This window comes from Coregonus lavaretus (assembly GCF_964263955.1).
Source record: "Coregonus lavaretus genome assembly, chromosome: 1".
In the NCBI taxonomy this organism is placed as follows: Eukaryota; Metazoa; Chordata; class Actinopteri; order Salmoniformes; family Salmonidae; genus Coregonus; species Coregonus lavaretus.
The window spans coordinates 1,668,790-1,685,046 of NC_139988.1; the positions used below are offsets into that span (position 1 = coordinate 1,668,790).

The window sequence follows — 16,257 nt, forward strand, 5'->3', positions numbered from 1 at the left end:
TATTTCTTTTGGACTGTTGCCGTATATAGTTTGAATTATATGACACATTCACCGCTCGATCACCAAGACCTGTAAATAAATCTACACTGAGCATTTTTTGTTTATTTTTGATTTGAGTCATTTCGCAGACACTCTTATCCAGGGCGACTTACAGTTAGTGCATTCATCTTAAGATAGCAAGGTGGGACACCAACATATCACAGTCGTAGTAAGTACATTTTTCCTCAACAAATAAGTTATCGGCAAAAGTCAGTGCTAGTAGGAAGAGACAAGTGCAGTTGAGCACTTTAACTTCTCTTGCCTTCTGCTGATTTCCTGTCCCTACTGCTACAAGGTTCCTATTTTACAGATATAAAGAACCTTTAAAGAGCGCAGACGCCCACCCGTCATTTCTATGCCTCATGAATAAGCCTGAGTCCACTCACACTCCCTGGGTGGTACTGGCACACATTAAAGAAGGAGAAAACTGCTGAATGAAAGAGAACTGAAGAGTTGATCTGCTGTCATCAAGTGCCATCTATTGGTGGAAAGGAGAATGACGAGATCAGGACCTGGTTGGTTCAGGAACACTGCTGCAGTGCAACAGGGCTTTATAGTCCATTCTCACAGTTGACCCATAGACTCAGCATCTACAATGATACAACCAACATGATGTATTACTGGTTATAAGCATGTACTGTATGAGCCTTAGGACATTAAAAGGGGTCATGTTCACAGACACACAAACTCACACACAGACACAACACACACTCACACACGGTCACACACACAACAATCTCATCTCTTCTCTATGCTGTCAATCATGTTATACTTGTCTTGTATGTTCCCATACATCCTCTCTTCCTCTCCCTCTCTCTCCCTCTCAATTCAATTTCAATTTAAGGGCTTTATTGGCATGGGAAACGTGTGTTAACATTGCCAAAGCAAGTGAAGTAGATAGTAAACAAAAGTGAAATAAACAATAAATACTAACCGTAAACATTACACTCAGAAGTTCCAAAATAATAAAGACATTTCAAATGTCATGTTATATATATATATATATATATATATATATATATATATATATACACAGTGTTATAACAATGTGCAAATAGTTAAAGTACAAATGGGAAAATAAATAAACATAAATATGGGTTGTATTTATAATGGTGTTTGTTCTTCACTGGTTGCCCTTTTCTTGTGGCAACAGTTCACAAATCTTGCAGCTATGATGGCACACTGTGGTATTTCACCCAGTAGATAAGGGAGTTTATCAAAATTGGGTTTGTTTTAGAAATCTTTGTGGATCTCTGTAATCTGAGGGAAATATGTGTCTCTAATATGGTCATACATTTGGCAGGAGGTTAGGAAGTGCAGCTCATTTTCCACCTCATTTTGTGGGCAGTGTGCACATAGCCTGTCTTCTCTTGAGAACCAGGTCTACCTACGGCGGCCTTTCTCAATAGCAAGGCTATGCTCACTGAGTCTGTACATAGTCAAAGCTTTCCTTAAGTGTGGGTCAGTCACAGTGGTCAGGTATTCTGCGACTGTGTACTCTCTGTTTTGGGCCAAATAGCATTCTAGTTTGCTCTGTTTTTTTTGTAAATTCTTTCCAATGTGTCAAGTAATTCTGTTTTTGTTTTCTCGTGATTTGGTTGGGTCTAATTGTGTTGTTGTTGTTGTCCTGTGGCTCTGTGGGGTCTGTTTGTGTTTGTGAACAGAGCCCCTGGACCAGCTTACTTAGGGGACTCTTCTCCAAGTTCATCTCTCTGTAGGTGATGGCTTTGTTATGGAAGGTTTGGGAATCGCTTCCTTTTAAGTGGTTATAGAATTTAATGGCTCTTTTCTGGATTTTGATAATTAGCGGATATCGGCCTAATTCTGCTCTGCATGCATTATTTGGTGTTTTATGTTGTACACTGAGGATGTTTTTGCAGAATTCTGCATGCAGAGTCTCAATTTGGTGTTTGTCCCATTTTGTGAATTCTTGATGGTGAGCGGACCTCAGACCTCAAAACCATAAAGGGCAATGGGTTCTATAACTGATTCAAGTATTTTTAGCCAGATCCTAATTGGTATGTAGAATTTTATGTTCCTTTTGATGGCATAGAAGGCCCTTCTTACCTTGTCTCTCAGATCGTTCACAGCTTTGTGGAAGTTACCTGTGGCGCTGATGTTTAGGCCGAGGTATGTATAGTTTTTTGTGTGCTCTTGGGCAACGGTGTCTAGATGGAATTTGTATTTGTGGTCCTGGCAACTGGACCTTTTTTGGAACACCAGATTTACTGTCAGGGCCCAGGTCTGACAGAATCTTTGCAAAAGATCTAGGTGCTGCTGTAGGCCCTCCTTGGTTGGTGACAGAAGCACCAGATCATCAGCAAACAGTAGACATTTGACTTCAGATTCTAGTAGGGTGAGGCCGGGTGCTGCAGACTGTTCTAGTGCCTTCGCCAATTTGTTGATATGTATGTTGAAGAGGGTGGGGCTTAAACTGCATCCCTGTCTCACCTCACAGCCCTGTGGAAAGAAATGTGTGTGTTTTTTGCCAATTTTAACCGCACACTTCTTGTTTGTGTACATGGATTTTATAATGTCGTATGTTTTTCCCCCAACCCCACTTTCCATAAATTTGTATAGCAGACCCTCATGCAAATTGAGTCATTGACTCTCTCTCTCTCTCTCTCTCTCTCTCTCTCTCTCTCTCTCTCTCTCTCTCTCTCTCTCTCTCTCTCTCTCTCTCTCTCTCTCTCTCTCTCTCTCTCTCTCTCTCTCTCCTCTCTCTCTCTCTCTCTCTCTCTCCTTTCTCCTCTCTCTCTCTCTGTTCTCATCCAGGGGGTGAAGGGTGACTCTGGCGTCCCAGGAGACAAAGGAGATCAAGGATATCCGGTATGTAACACACACACACAGCACACGCTTCATTCCCTTCCCTTCAGTGAACTCTAACCTTTCACCTTTGGCCTTCTACCTCAGGGTCAGCCAGGTGGAGATGGGGCCTCTGGGATGAAAGGACAAAAGGTGAGTCACATCACATGGTGTGTGTGTGTGTTTATGTGTATGTGTGTGGGTATGTGTGTGTGTGTGTGTGTGTGTGTGTGTGTGTGTGTGTGTGTGTGTGTGTGTGTGTGTGTGTGTGTGTGTGTGTGTGTGTGTGTGTGTGTGTGTGTGTGTGTGTATGTGTGTGTGTGTGTGTGTATGTGTCTAAGCCCAAATCTGATTCCCCTGATCTATTTATCTTTCCTGTATTCATTTAAGTCTAAATCTGGCAGCAAATGAACGCTCTAATAACGATATTTCATCATTGTTAATTGTCACACGCACATACACACATACACACACACACACACACACACACACACACACACACACACACACACACACACCATGTGACTCACATTCTGTTCTTTCATCCCAGAGGCCCCCTTGTTTAACCCACTACAGTACATCAGTGTACCAACCTCCCTAACCCAATTCAGAACATGTAAATAGTGTTTGAATGAATGCTACTGTTGGTTATGACTGAAGCAATGAGAGAGGGGAGGTAGGGCAGATACTACAGAAGCTTGGGTAGTGGGGGAGATTTTACTATGCGCTGTAAACCACGGGTTCTGGATTCTTCCTAAAGAATAGATCAATATCAGCCTGAGGTTTTGAGGCATGTCTATACAGTAGCACGTCATGTGGTTTCTCTATGTTGTCTTTGTGTTCTCTTATCAGGGTGAAGAAGGCCTAAGAGGACCGCCAGGACCGGTGAGGAGTGCATTGTTGTGGCTTTAATATTTCATGTGACTGTTTATGACTGAGACATAAACTGATGTTATTTAAGAGACTGTTTTAAAGTTATGTACTGTAGTTCCTTTTTGAGTTATTGGAGAGAGGAGTACCTGAGGGGTGTAAACAAGACTAGCCTGGACTCTACAGTATGTGTTAGTCCAGTACATTATTCATGCTCCACAGTCACAATGTTTTGGGCTACATGTTTTCAGATCTGAGAGTACCTGCAATCCATGCTCTGTCTCCTCTGATCCCTCAAAGACAATCCTGAATCTATACGTGCAGTACCTGACTATGTAATCGTAATGGACAGCCATACCTTTACTGGGGCCTGTCAACACGATATATAAAAAGGATATTATGTTGACCGTAATGGACAGCCATACTTTTGGTAGACAATCCAGACTCTAAATAATTGTGAGAACAACAGACTGTTCCCAGACTCATCTGAGATCTGTCGGTTCTTAATTCAACCTCCTGATTTCTTAATAGCCGGTGATCCAAGTGGAAATGAGCCAACTTTCCATCACCACACGCTGAACAAATATTCCCTCTGCACTAATGAACTAATTCTCCAACGACTACTATATTTCACTCTGTCTGCATCCCAAATGGCACCTTATTCCCTACATAGTGCCCTACTTTGGAACACGCATGCTCCAACCACTGATTTCTTTCACTGGGTGTGTCCCAAATGGCACCCTGTGGGCCCTGGTCAAAAGTAGTGCACTAAATAGGCAATAGGGTGCCATTTAATATGAATCCCTTATCTCAGCTGGAGTCAGGTCCACTTGTTCTTAAACGTTTAATTTACAATTTAACAATGGCAGGTAATGAGTCCCCCTTAATGGCTATAAAGCTTTTTCTTTCCTTGCAATTATTTGTGTAAGAAGTTTTATTAGGACCACTTAATCGGACTCAATTAACTGGACTGGATTACATTTTGAAATAGATGTTTAAGATTGAAGCGATAAGGGAGCAAAATGATTTAAAATGGTCAATTATGTTGCTATTTTAGGCCTACAGTCTTCTGAGGTTTGGTTGGAACACCCAAAGTCCAGTATGTTATCATGTAATGTTGTCTCCGGCTGGGGCAGCCTTCTACTTATAATTATCAAATACATTCAGTCAATCAATTAATCATGTGGCTCCCAAACGGTTTTTGAATGCCAAATCAACTATGCCAATTGTCGAATGCCAAATCACCCCCTAGCCCCTACTCCCTACAGACACACTATATCTGAGTGGATTGGATAAGTAGCTATACTCTTTATGGTAATAGCTTAATCTTGCCTTCTGATTGGCTGGGTGGAAATGTCCCCATATTGCCTCCATCCATCTATCCAATCCTCTCTGGTCTACATTAGTGGCTTCGGAGTACGTTCATTTAGATTTCAGTAGTTCATAAAAGTCATTTATCAATTCATAAATGGGTCTTGTTTGAATATTTAGCTCCAATCTCACTTAAAGGAACGTTTAGTTTTCCACTTCCCAGTAACAGATCATGGATGCGTCCCAAATAGCAACAAGTCAAAAGTAGTGCACTATGTAGGGAATAGAGTGTCATTTGGGACGTATTGGGATCCTTTCTGCTATAAAGCGTTTAATTCCCTGACTCTGCAGAAGCCAGGGTTCAGACCATTACCCTCCTTCCTGTTCATTAGTGCAGAGGAGGAACCACCAGGCAGGGTTATAGGCATGCATGACCCTCCATGACCCACAGACAGCCCACACATCGCCCTTGACCAGACACTGACTGAAGGCTACAGATATAAGAGACAAGATTAGAACAAATTGACAAGCTTTAGGAGACAGACTGATATTTGGAACTTGAAGCAATAAAAGGCTTATTTCCACAATTAACTTGTTGTACAACATCACAGGAAAGATCAGGACATCATTTTACAGGCTATGGACAAGAGCAGAAGGCTAAAAGATTACAACAAATTGGCAAACTTGTAAATAGATATTTATGTCAGTCTGAGATCTTGAAATGAAAGCCAAAACAAAACGTATTTTCACTAAAATGGCCCGGCTTGACCAGACACACACAGAAGAATAGGAAGACAAGGAACAGGGTTAGAACAAATTGACAAACTTGTTCAATAGAAAAATATATTTTTTTTGCTAGCTTTTGGAGGCAGTCTAAGATGTTGAACTTGAAGCCAAACCAAAACATATGTACACTGAATTGCAGGTTTCCAGACTACAATTGTGGTACAACATCATGGGAAAGCTCAGGACATCATTTTACAGCTTGAAAAGTTTCTTTCCATTACTGTGGGCATGCATCCCAAATGGCACCCTATTCCCTATATAGTGCATTACTTTTGACCAGAGCCCTATGGACACTGCTCAAAAATAGTGCACTATAAAGCGGATAGGATGCCATTTGGGATATACACTTGGCATTTAACGATCCATACCCTGGCTGGAGGACTGCTCCACAGGTGGGCTTTGTATCCCCACAATGATGATTGGCCGATTCTGGGACATACATCCCAAATGGCACCCTATTCCCTACATAGTGCACTACTTTTGACCAGAGCCCTATGGTACTATTTACCCCACTTTATTGAGAATATGGTGCCATTTGGGACACACTAGCAGAGGTGCTAGTCTAGTGGAAGAGGGTCTGGTCACAGACTGGCACTCATCTTTAGTGTCACAGAAAACACTCCTCCCCTCCTTTTCTCTCTTAAAATACTCCTTTAGTTTAACTTTGACAACCCAAACTGCAGTTCTGATCATAGCCAAGTGCAGAGCCATGTGCAGAGCCAAGTGCATTCAATAAGGGAGGTTAGGGGGGTCCATCTTACCTACCGAAAGAGTGACAATCAAAAAGACAGCTCATTTTTCTATCTTCTATCCTTTCGATCCAGGTGATGACAGCTCATGGACTGAGACATCTGTCTGGCTCTGTAAGCATAAACATCCTATCTTTAACTTATGTTCTAGTCAGTCCTAATGGGAGTAGTGCTCTCACTGGTAACTCTATATTTTGCGTTATCATAATGAAAGTTATTTTATATAAAATGTTCCGCATTTCATAATGACCTTATTTTTATTTTTATTTTAGGAGGCTGAAGCAGGAGAAAAGGGCCAGAAAGGAGAAATGGGTGATCCGGTAAGGACAGGATACATGCCATCCTGCTCACTGTGTTCATAGGATTTGTATATAATTAACCCGTATAAAAAATCAGCTCCCCACTGTCCATTTCATCTATTTCATGATGACCTAAATAGCTAAACTGATCCTAGATCAGTACTCTGATATGCTTTGTGTTTTTGGGTCCAGATCAGACAAAGACTAATATATTGATGTTCACAGCACAAAGAAACAGTGCGTGCGTATGTATGTGTGTGTGTGTGTGTGTGTGTGTGTGTGTGTGTGTGTGTGTGTGTGTGTGTGTGTGTGTGTGTGTGTGTGTGTGTGTGTGTGTGTGTGTGTGTGTGTGTGTGTGTGTGTGTGTGTGTGTGTGTGTGTGTGTGCACTGTGTTAGGGAATAGGGTGCCATTTGGGATACACACAAAAACATATCTGAAAGAGCTGTTGTCAAAGAATCAAATATGAAAAAACGAAATTCAAAGGAGGTCAAACTTTATTGTGCCACACATCATCAACAGCTACGTGGTTTAGATTGAAATGCTGTTTAGAACAAGTGTAATAGCTTTTCAAAGTGAGTCTGAGTTGGACCAACTATTGGCTACTATTGTACAGTGGTGGAAAAAGTACTAAACTGTCGTACTTGAGTAAAAGTAAAGATACCTTAATAGAAAATGACTCAAGTAAAGTAAAAGTGAAAGTCACCCAGTAAAATACTACTTGAGTAAAAATCTAAAAGTATTTGGTTTTAAATAAACTGAAGTATCAAAAGTAAATGTTATTCGAAAAAATATTATTAAGTATCTAAAGTAAAAGTAGAAAATCATTTCAAATTCCTTGTATTAAGCAAACCAGACGGCACAATGTTCTTGTCTTTTTTATTTATGGATAGCCAGGGTCACAATCCAACATTCAGACATCATCAACAAACCATTTGTGTTTAGTGAGTCCGCCAGATCAGAGGCACTAGGGATGACCAGGAATGTTCTCTTGATAAGTGCTGAATTGGACCATTTTCCTGTCACGCTAAGCATTAAAAATGTAACGAGTACTTTGGGTGTCAGGGAAAATGTATGGAGTAAAAAGTACATTATTTTCTTTAGGAATGTAGCGAAGTAAAAGTTGTCAAAAATATAAATAGTAAAGTAAAGTACAGATACCCCCAAAAAAGTTCTTAAGTAATACTTTAAGGTATGTTTACTTAAGTACTTTACACCACTGCTATTGTGTGTCTCTTGTGTAAAGACATCGGATTTCTAGGATGATGATAACGGTTTGTATGATCCTTTTCTCCAGGGCCAAAGAGGATTCCAAGGACCACTTGGTTTGAAGGTAACCAGTTCATTCTAAGTAGTTAGATGAAGGACAAGCATTAAATAAATTGTAAAGGCCTCATCTACACTGATCTGAGTACTGTATAACCTTTGACATTGGGTTTGGTTATCTACACTGATCTGAGTACTGTATAACCTTTGACATTGGGTTTGGTTATTTACACTGATCTGAGTACTGTATAACCTTTGACATTGGGTTTGGTTATCTACACTGATCTGAGTACTGTATAACCTGTATAACCGTGTAGCTCAGTTGGTAGAGCATGGCGCTTGCAACGCCAGGGTTGTGGGTTCGATTCCCACGGGGGGCCAGTATGAAAATGTATGCACTCACTAAAGCAACTGTAAGTCGCTCTGGATAAGAGCGTCTGCTAAATGACTAAAATGTAAATGTGAAAACATTGGGTTTGGTTATCTACACTGATCTGAGGACTGTATTGGGTTTGGTTATTAAACTGGTAGTTGTTAAGTACATAATGAAATACAATAACAGATATACACATGACGCAGTGGGGAAAAAAAGTATTTAGTCAGCCACCAATTGTGCAAGTTCTCCCACTTAAAAAGATGAGAGAGGCCTGTAATTTTCATCATAGGTACACGTCAACTATGCCAGACAAATTGAGAAAAAAAAATCCAGAAAATCACATTGTAGGATTTTTTATGAATTTATTTGCAAATTATGGTGGAAAATAAGTATTTGGTCACCTACAAACAAGCAAGATTTCTGGCTCTCACAGACCTGTAACTTCTTCTTTAAGAGGCTCCTCTGTCCTCCACTCATTCATTTCATTTTAGTCATTTAGCAGACGCTCTTATCCAGAGCGACTTACAGTTAGTACACATATATATTTTTTCATACTGGTCCCCTGTGGGAATTGAACCCACAACCATGCTCTATCAACTGAGCTACATCCCTGCCGACCATTCCCTCCCCTACCCTGGACAACGCTAGGCCAATTGTGCGCTGCCCATGAGTCTCCCGGTCGCGGCCGGCTGCGACAGAGCCTGGATTCGAACCAGGATCACTAGTGGCACAGCTAGCACTGCGATGCAGTGCCTTAGACCACTGCGCCACTCAGGAGAGTTACCTGTATTAATGGCACCTGTTTGAACTTGTTATCAGTATAAAAGACACCTGTCCACAACCTCAAACAGTCACACTCCAAACTCCACTATGGCCAAGACCAAAGAGCTGTCAAAGGACACCAGAAACAAAATTGTAGACCTGCACCAGGCTGGGAAGACTGAATCTGCAATAGGTAAGCAGCTTGGTTTGAAGAAATCAACTGTGGGAGCAATTATTAGGAAATGGAAGACATACAAGACCACTGATAATCTCCCTCGATCTGGGGCTCCACGCAAGATCTCACCCCGTGGGGTCAAAATTATCACAAGAACGGTGAGCAAAAATCCCAGAACCACACGGGGGGACCTAGTGAATGACCTGCAGAGAGCTGGGACCAAAGTAACAAAGCCTACCATCAGTAACACACTACGCCGCCAGGGACTCAAATCCTGCAGTGCCAGACGTGTCCCCCTGCTTAAGCCAGTACATGTCCAGGCCCGTCTGAAGTTTGCTAGAGTGCATTTGGATGATCCAGAAGAGGATTGGGAGAATCTCATATGGTCAGATGAAACCAAAATATAACTTTTTGGTAAAAACTCAACTCGTCGTGTTTGGAGGACAAAGAATGCTGAGTTGCATCCAAAGAACACCATACCTACTGTGAAGCATGGGGGTGGAAACATCATGCTTTGGGGCTGTTTTTCTGCAAAGGGACCAGGACGACTGATCCATGTAAAGGAAAGAATGAATGGGGCCATGTATCGTGAGATTTTGAGTGAAAACCTCCTTCCATCAGCAAGGACATTGAAGATGAAACGTGGCTGGGTCTTTCAGCATGACAATGATCCCAAACACACCGCCCGGGCAACGAAGGAGTGGCTTCGTAAGAAGCATTTCAAGGTCCTGGAGTGGCCTAGCCAGTCTCCAGATCTCAACCCCATAGAAAATCTTTGAAGGGAGTTGAAAGTCCATGTTGCCCAGCGACAGCCCCAAAACATCACTGCTCTAGAGGAGATCTGCATGGAGGAATGGGCCAAAATACCAGCAACAGTGTGTGAAAACCTTGTGAAGACTTACAGAAAACGTTTGACCTGTGTCATTGCCAACAAAGGGTATATAACAAAGTATTGAGAAACTTTTGTTATTGACCAAATACTTATTTTCCACCTACAATGTGATTTTCTGGATTTTATTTTCTCATTTTGTCTGTCATTGTTGACGTGTACCTATGATGAAAATTACAGGCCTCTCTCATATTTTTAAGTGGGAGAACTTGCACAATTGGTGGCTGACTAAATACTTTTTTCCCCCACTGTATATGAGCAGCCTGGAATTGAATAGGATCCCAGAACACAAAGAAATTATATTTAAAAAGTAATATGTTTTACAGTATGTTTACATATAAACCCTTACTGAAAAGAGAGTTCTATAAAGTCAGGTTGAAATGCTCTGTGTGGTATGTTTCCTCACCCCTCTCGAAGCCAGATTTGATCTTCTCAGGGTCTCACTCAATAATGAATGTTCTGGAGTAATTGTGTAGAAAACCAAATCTAATATATATCTCCCCTTTGTCTTCTCTCTCTTTCTGTCTGTCTTTCTTTCTCTCTCTCTCTCTCTCTCTCTCTCTCTCTCTCTCTCTCTCTCTCTCTCTCTCTCTCTCTCTCTCTCTCTCTCTCTCTCTCTCTCTCTCTCTCTCTCTCTCTCTCTCTCACTCTCCTTCCCATCTACCCCCTCACCTCTCTTTCTCTATCCCTATCTCGCTCTTTTTCACCATCTCCCTCTCCCCCCCCCCCCCCCCCTCTCCCTCCTTTCATTGCTGGTTTAAAGGGAAGCCTAGGACTACCAGGTCCAAAGGGAGAGCCCGGCCCAGAGGTACATACCCCAGAGATAATGAAACTATCACCAGAGAACAAAGAGTTTCTATCACCAGAGGACAAATAGTTTCTATCACCAGAGAACAAAGAGTTTCTATCACCAGAGGACAAATAGTTTCTATCACCAGAGAACAAAGAGTTTCTATCACCAGAGAACAAAGAGTTTCTATCACCAGAGGACAAAGAGTTTCTATCACCAGAGAACAAATAGTTTTTATCACCAGAGGACAAATAGTTTCTATCACCAGAGAACAAAGAGTTTCTATCACCAGAGAACAAATAGTCTCTATCACCAAAGAACAAAGAGTCTCTATCACCAGAGAACAAATAGTCTCTATCACCAGAGAACAAAGAGTCTCTATCACCAGACAATACCCAAAGACAGAAGCTATATGATCCTCAGCCATTATACTTATTGGTAGAAGCAAACTGTTTGGATTGACACAGGAAACAGGATGTATTACATTGTGTACCAAGTACTCAGATACCCCTTTAGTGCACCTGTAGTTGGTTTCGGTTCTAGTTAAAGTTCCCTGGGCAGCTAGTGGTAATGCAACTCACCCCAGGAACAAGAGCTAGGTCTAAATGGCATGACAAGTGCTTAATTACCTCAGGTCAGAAGTTTGAGCAATTTATATTGGTCTACAGAGAGGGCTAGTTTTCGAAGGACTCTTGGAAGACTAGCCCTTGGGGGTGAAAATCAAACTTTAGAGGCTGTAAGTGTAAGTGGGTCGTTCAATGTAACTACTATAGAACACTGAAATACCTCCTGATTCCCTCTACTGTCCTCTGATACCCAAAGGGGATGGTCAAACTGCCAAACCAGCCACATTGTGGGTCAGACTGCTGCAATTCTCACAGCAGGTCAAACACCAAAAGATTGCTGCAATCTTCTTAAGAGTTCCCCCCCCCTATAGTTTTTAGCCATACAGTCTGGTATTTGGGAAATCGTTCATTGGTCTTTTCAATTCTTGATATTTACCCATTGATTCTTGACGAATATAACTTATAAATGCCTCTTGAGCTTGACACAACTGTCGAATCCCATACTTTTGCTTTAAAATGAAACAAAATTGCCGGATGTCCTGAGGGGTATTCTACAAAGCAGGATCAAGGAGTTAGCCAGCAAATATCTCAAAATAACCTTATTTTTAAAGAAAGATAAGCTTGAAATGGGCTTGGTCTAATTGACTGAACAACCAAAAACACATATACATTTCGCTTCCTAATGAACCAGGAAATCAACAGTTATTTTTGGTTATTTATCAAAGTTAGCTGGCTAACTAATCGATCCTCATTTATAGTATACCCCTATGGTGTCTAGTTGCTAAGCTACAGTCTAAACAGTTCCAACATCTCCATGATGTCTTTGCCTTAACGTCCAACTTTCAACCCCTTGGTGACCAGAAAGGCCTCTAGAACAGCATGTCTTTACTGGGGTGTACAGTTGGTAGCTCAGTAATAGGACTCTCTGAATCAGAGAGGGATTGCTGGGGCTGTCTGCAGTTAGCCAGACAGGCAGGTCACCATGGGTCAGGCTGTGATTACTAAGAAGAAGGGATATTAGACTCTGACACTTCTCTGACTCTTTTCCAGGGTAAAGAAGGTCCTCGTGGACTCATCGGACTCCCAGGGATTGCAGGAGAGACGGTAAGTAAAACACGTTACTTAAAATAAATGTATTAAGTAGTCTGCATCAGGGGTGGGTGGGGTCAATTCCATTTCAATTCAGGAAGTAATACTCAGTTTTTTGTTCCTGAATTGAAATGGAATTGACCCCACCCTAGTCCTCACCCCTCCAGAAAGAACAGTCTCATCCTCCCCCTTCTCTCATCTCTTTATCTCCCTGTTCCGCTGTTCCCCCAACTACACCTACCAAAGGACAATAAGGAAATACATAGATAAACCACTGAGGAGACAGGGAGCGAAAGTAAGAGAGACACAAAGAGAATAAAGGGGTAGATGAAGGCAAAGTCTTGAATTGTTACACAGACGATCACTAATCAACGAAATAGTCGGTAGAGGCAGATCTGAGCGCTTTACGTTATGAGGCAGACAGGGACCCCAATCTGCTGCTGCAGCTGCTGCACCCGTAACGAGTATCTGTCTTTATTCAGAAGCAGGAGAGGGAAAGAGAGGCGTTTCATAAATCCTGGAAAAGGGAGAGGGTGTTGGAGCATGGTGGGCCCACTGAAGCGGAGAGCAGGAGAGAGATGAATGTATCTGTATTGTAACGGGAGGGGGGACGTGTGTGTGTGTGTGTGTTTTGAGGGGGGTGTAGTAGTGCGTGCGTGGGTACTTGTTAACGTCTATGTGTGTATGTCGGTGTGTGTGTGAGTGTGAGTGTGTGAAGGCCTGGTTGATAGATATGGCTGTGTTCTGTCCTCCGTTTCCAGGGATCGTCGGGGGACCCAGGAATACCTGGCAGAGACGGTCTTAAAGGAGACAAGGTAGAGCTTCAAGTCAAGTCTTACACCTTTAAGAACAGACATGCAGGCAGACATTTGACAGATGTTTTACCATCACCGTAGAGGATGATACACGACTTTCAGATTGGATAGCCACTCCTCCCTGTATTAAGTGGTTCTACTGGTGTATGGGCCTGTATTAAGTGGTTCTACTGGTGTATGGGCCTGTATTAAGTGGTTCTACTGGTGTATGGGCCTGTATTAAGTGGTTCTACTGGTGTATGGGCCTGTATTAAGTGGTTCTACTGGTGTATGGGCCTGTATTAAGTGGTTCTACTGGTGTATGGGCCTGTATTAAGTGGTTCTACTGGTGTATGGGCCTGTATTAAGTGGTTCTACTGGTGTATGAGCCTGTACATGGTGAGCTCAGCTCTACCGTGGCCTAGACGTACACACAACCATCTCTGACGAGGCTGCATTCTGCAGTTTGTTTCCTCCACACACACAAACACGCTGTATCAACAGTGGACTAATGAAAAAAAATACAAAGATATTGTTTTTTTGTGTAATTTCCCTTTAACCCCTGTTGTTCTGTGAAATGATTCCACTGGGGTGGCAGATATCCTCAGCTTTAGCCTCTGACTCCCCCTGCCTCATCACCCTCACCCCCCTACCTCCCACTCTGTGTGTGTCACTCAGAGAGTGGGGTGGCAGATGCCCCGCTTTCCCCTCCTGACTCCCCCCTGCCTCACCCGTCTCACCCCCCTCCTACGCCCATCTCTTCTCTACGTGTGAACGTCTGTCATTCAGAGTCACCTCCGTCCTGTAGAGATAACATGGCCCATCTGTCACTGCAGTGGCTGTCTGTCTGTCTGTCTCTCTGATTGACTGTCTCACTCTCTGTCTGTCTGTCTGTCTGTCTGTCTGTCTGTCTGTCTGTCTGTCTGTCTGTCTGTCTGTCTGACCTGTCTGTATGCCTGTCTGTATGCCTGCCTGCCTGTCTGTCTGTCTGTCTGTCTGATTGACTGTCTCACTCTCTGTCTGTCTGTCTGTATGTCTGTCTGTCTGTCTGTCTGTCTGTCTGTCTGACCTGTCTGTATGCCTGTCTGTATGCCTGCCTGCCTGTCTGTCTGTCTGTCTGTCTGTCTGTCTGTCTGTCTGTCTGTCTGTCTGTCTGTCTGTCTCTATGATTGACTGTCTGTCTGATTGACTGTCTCACTCTCTGTCTGTCTGTCTGTCTGACCTGTCTGTCTGTCTGATTGACTGTTTTTCTGATTGACTGTCTCACTCTCACGGTCTGTCTGTCTGTCTGTCTGTCTGTTTATTTATCTATCTGTTTGTCTGTCTGTCTGTCTCTCTCCCTAGGGGGACTCTGGTGGTGTGATGGGACCACAGGGCCTGCCTGGACCCAAGGGAGAGCCTGGAGAGCCAGTAGCTGGAAATCTGGTGGGTTTAATGAGGGCTCATAGGGCTCTGGTCAAGAATAGTGCACTACAGTATATAGGGAATAGGGTGCCACTTGGCATGCAACCGGAGAGAGACGCTGTTATCACCATCTGATCTGACCTTATTGGCTTGTTTGGCCTTAGCCACACACACACACACACACACACACACACACACACACACACACACACACACACACACACACACACACACACACACACACACACACACACACACACACACACACACACACACACACACACACACACACACAAACACACAATCAATCACATTTGATTTATAAAGCCCTTTTTACATCAGCAGTTGTCACAAAGTGCTTATACAGAAACCCAGCCCCAAACAGTAAACAATACAGATGTAGAAGCACAGTGGCTAAAAACTCCCTAGAAAGGCAAAACCTAGGAATGAACCTAGAGAGGAACCAGGCTCTGAGGGGTGGCCAGTCTTCTCCTGGCTGTACTGGGTAGAGAGGAACCAGGCTCTGAGGGGTGGCCAGTCCTCTCCTGGCTGTACTGGGTAGAGAGGAACCAGGCTCTGAGGGGTGGCCAGTCCTCTCCTGGCTGTACTGGGTAGAGAGGAACCAGGCTCTGAGGGGTGGCCAGTCCTCTCCTGGCTGTACTCTGAGGGGTGGCCAGTCCTCTCCTGGCTGTACAGGGTAGAGAGGAACCAGGCTCTGAGGGGTGGCCAGTCCTCTCCTGGCTGTACAGGGTAGAGAGGAACCAGGCTCTGAGGGGTGGCCAGTCCTCTCCTGGCTGTACTGGGTAGAGAGGAAACAGGTTCTGAGGGGTGGCCAGTCCTCTTTTGGCTGTACTGGGTAGAGAGGAACCAGGCTCTGAGGGGTGGCCAGTCCTCTCCTGGCTGTACTGGGTAGAGAGGAACCAGGCTCTGAGGGGTGGCCAGTCCTCTCCTGGCTGTACTGGGTAGAGAGGAACCAGGCTCTGAGGGGTGGCCAGTCCTTTCCTGGCTGTACTGGGTAGAGAGGAACCAGGCTCTGAGGGGTGGCCAGTCCTCTCCAGGCTGTACTGGGTAGAGAGGAACCAGGCTCTGAGGGGTGGCCAGTCCTCTCCTGGCTGTACTGGGTAGAGAGGAACCAGGCTCTGAGGGGTGGCCAGTCCTCTCCTGGCTGTACTGGGTAGAGAGGAACCAGGCTCTGAGGGGTGGCCAGTCCTCTCCTGGCTGTACAGGGTAGAGAGGAACCAGGCTCTGAGGGGTGGCCATTCCTCTCCTGGCTGTACTGGGTAGAGAG

At 43.7% G+C, this 16,257-nt stretch overlaps 1 pseudogene across 1 annotated transcript in view; it reads left to right on the forward strand.

The window, feature by feature from the left end:
• The window catches only part of LOC311127370, a 367,179-nt pseudogene that overhangs the window by 263,391 nt on the left and 87,531 nt on the right, over positions 1 to 16,257 (forward strand). Inside the window, exons 19-28 of the transcript in view lie at positions 2,815 to 2,868; positions 2,953 to 2,997; positions 3,697 to 3,729; positions 6,636 to 6,674; positions 6,833 to 6,880; positions 8,156 to 8,191; positions 11,090 to 11,134; positions 12,733 to 12,786; positions 13,533 to 13,586; positions 14,910 to 14,990. The product of the transcript in view is annotated as an uncharacterized misc_RNA (transcript). The remainder of the gene's footprint in view (positions 1 to 2,814; positions 2,869 to 2,952; positions 2,998 to 3,696; positions 3,730 to 6,635; positions 6,675 to 6,832; positions 6,881 to 8,155; positions 8,192 to 11,089; positions 11,135 to 12,732; positions 12,787 to 13,532; positions 13,587 to 14,909; positions 14,991 to 16,257) is intronic.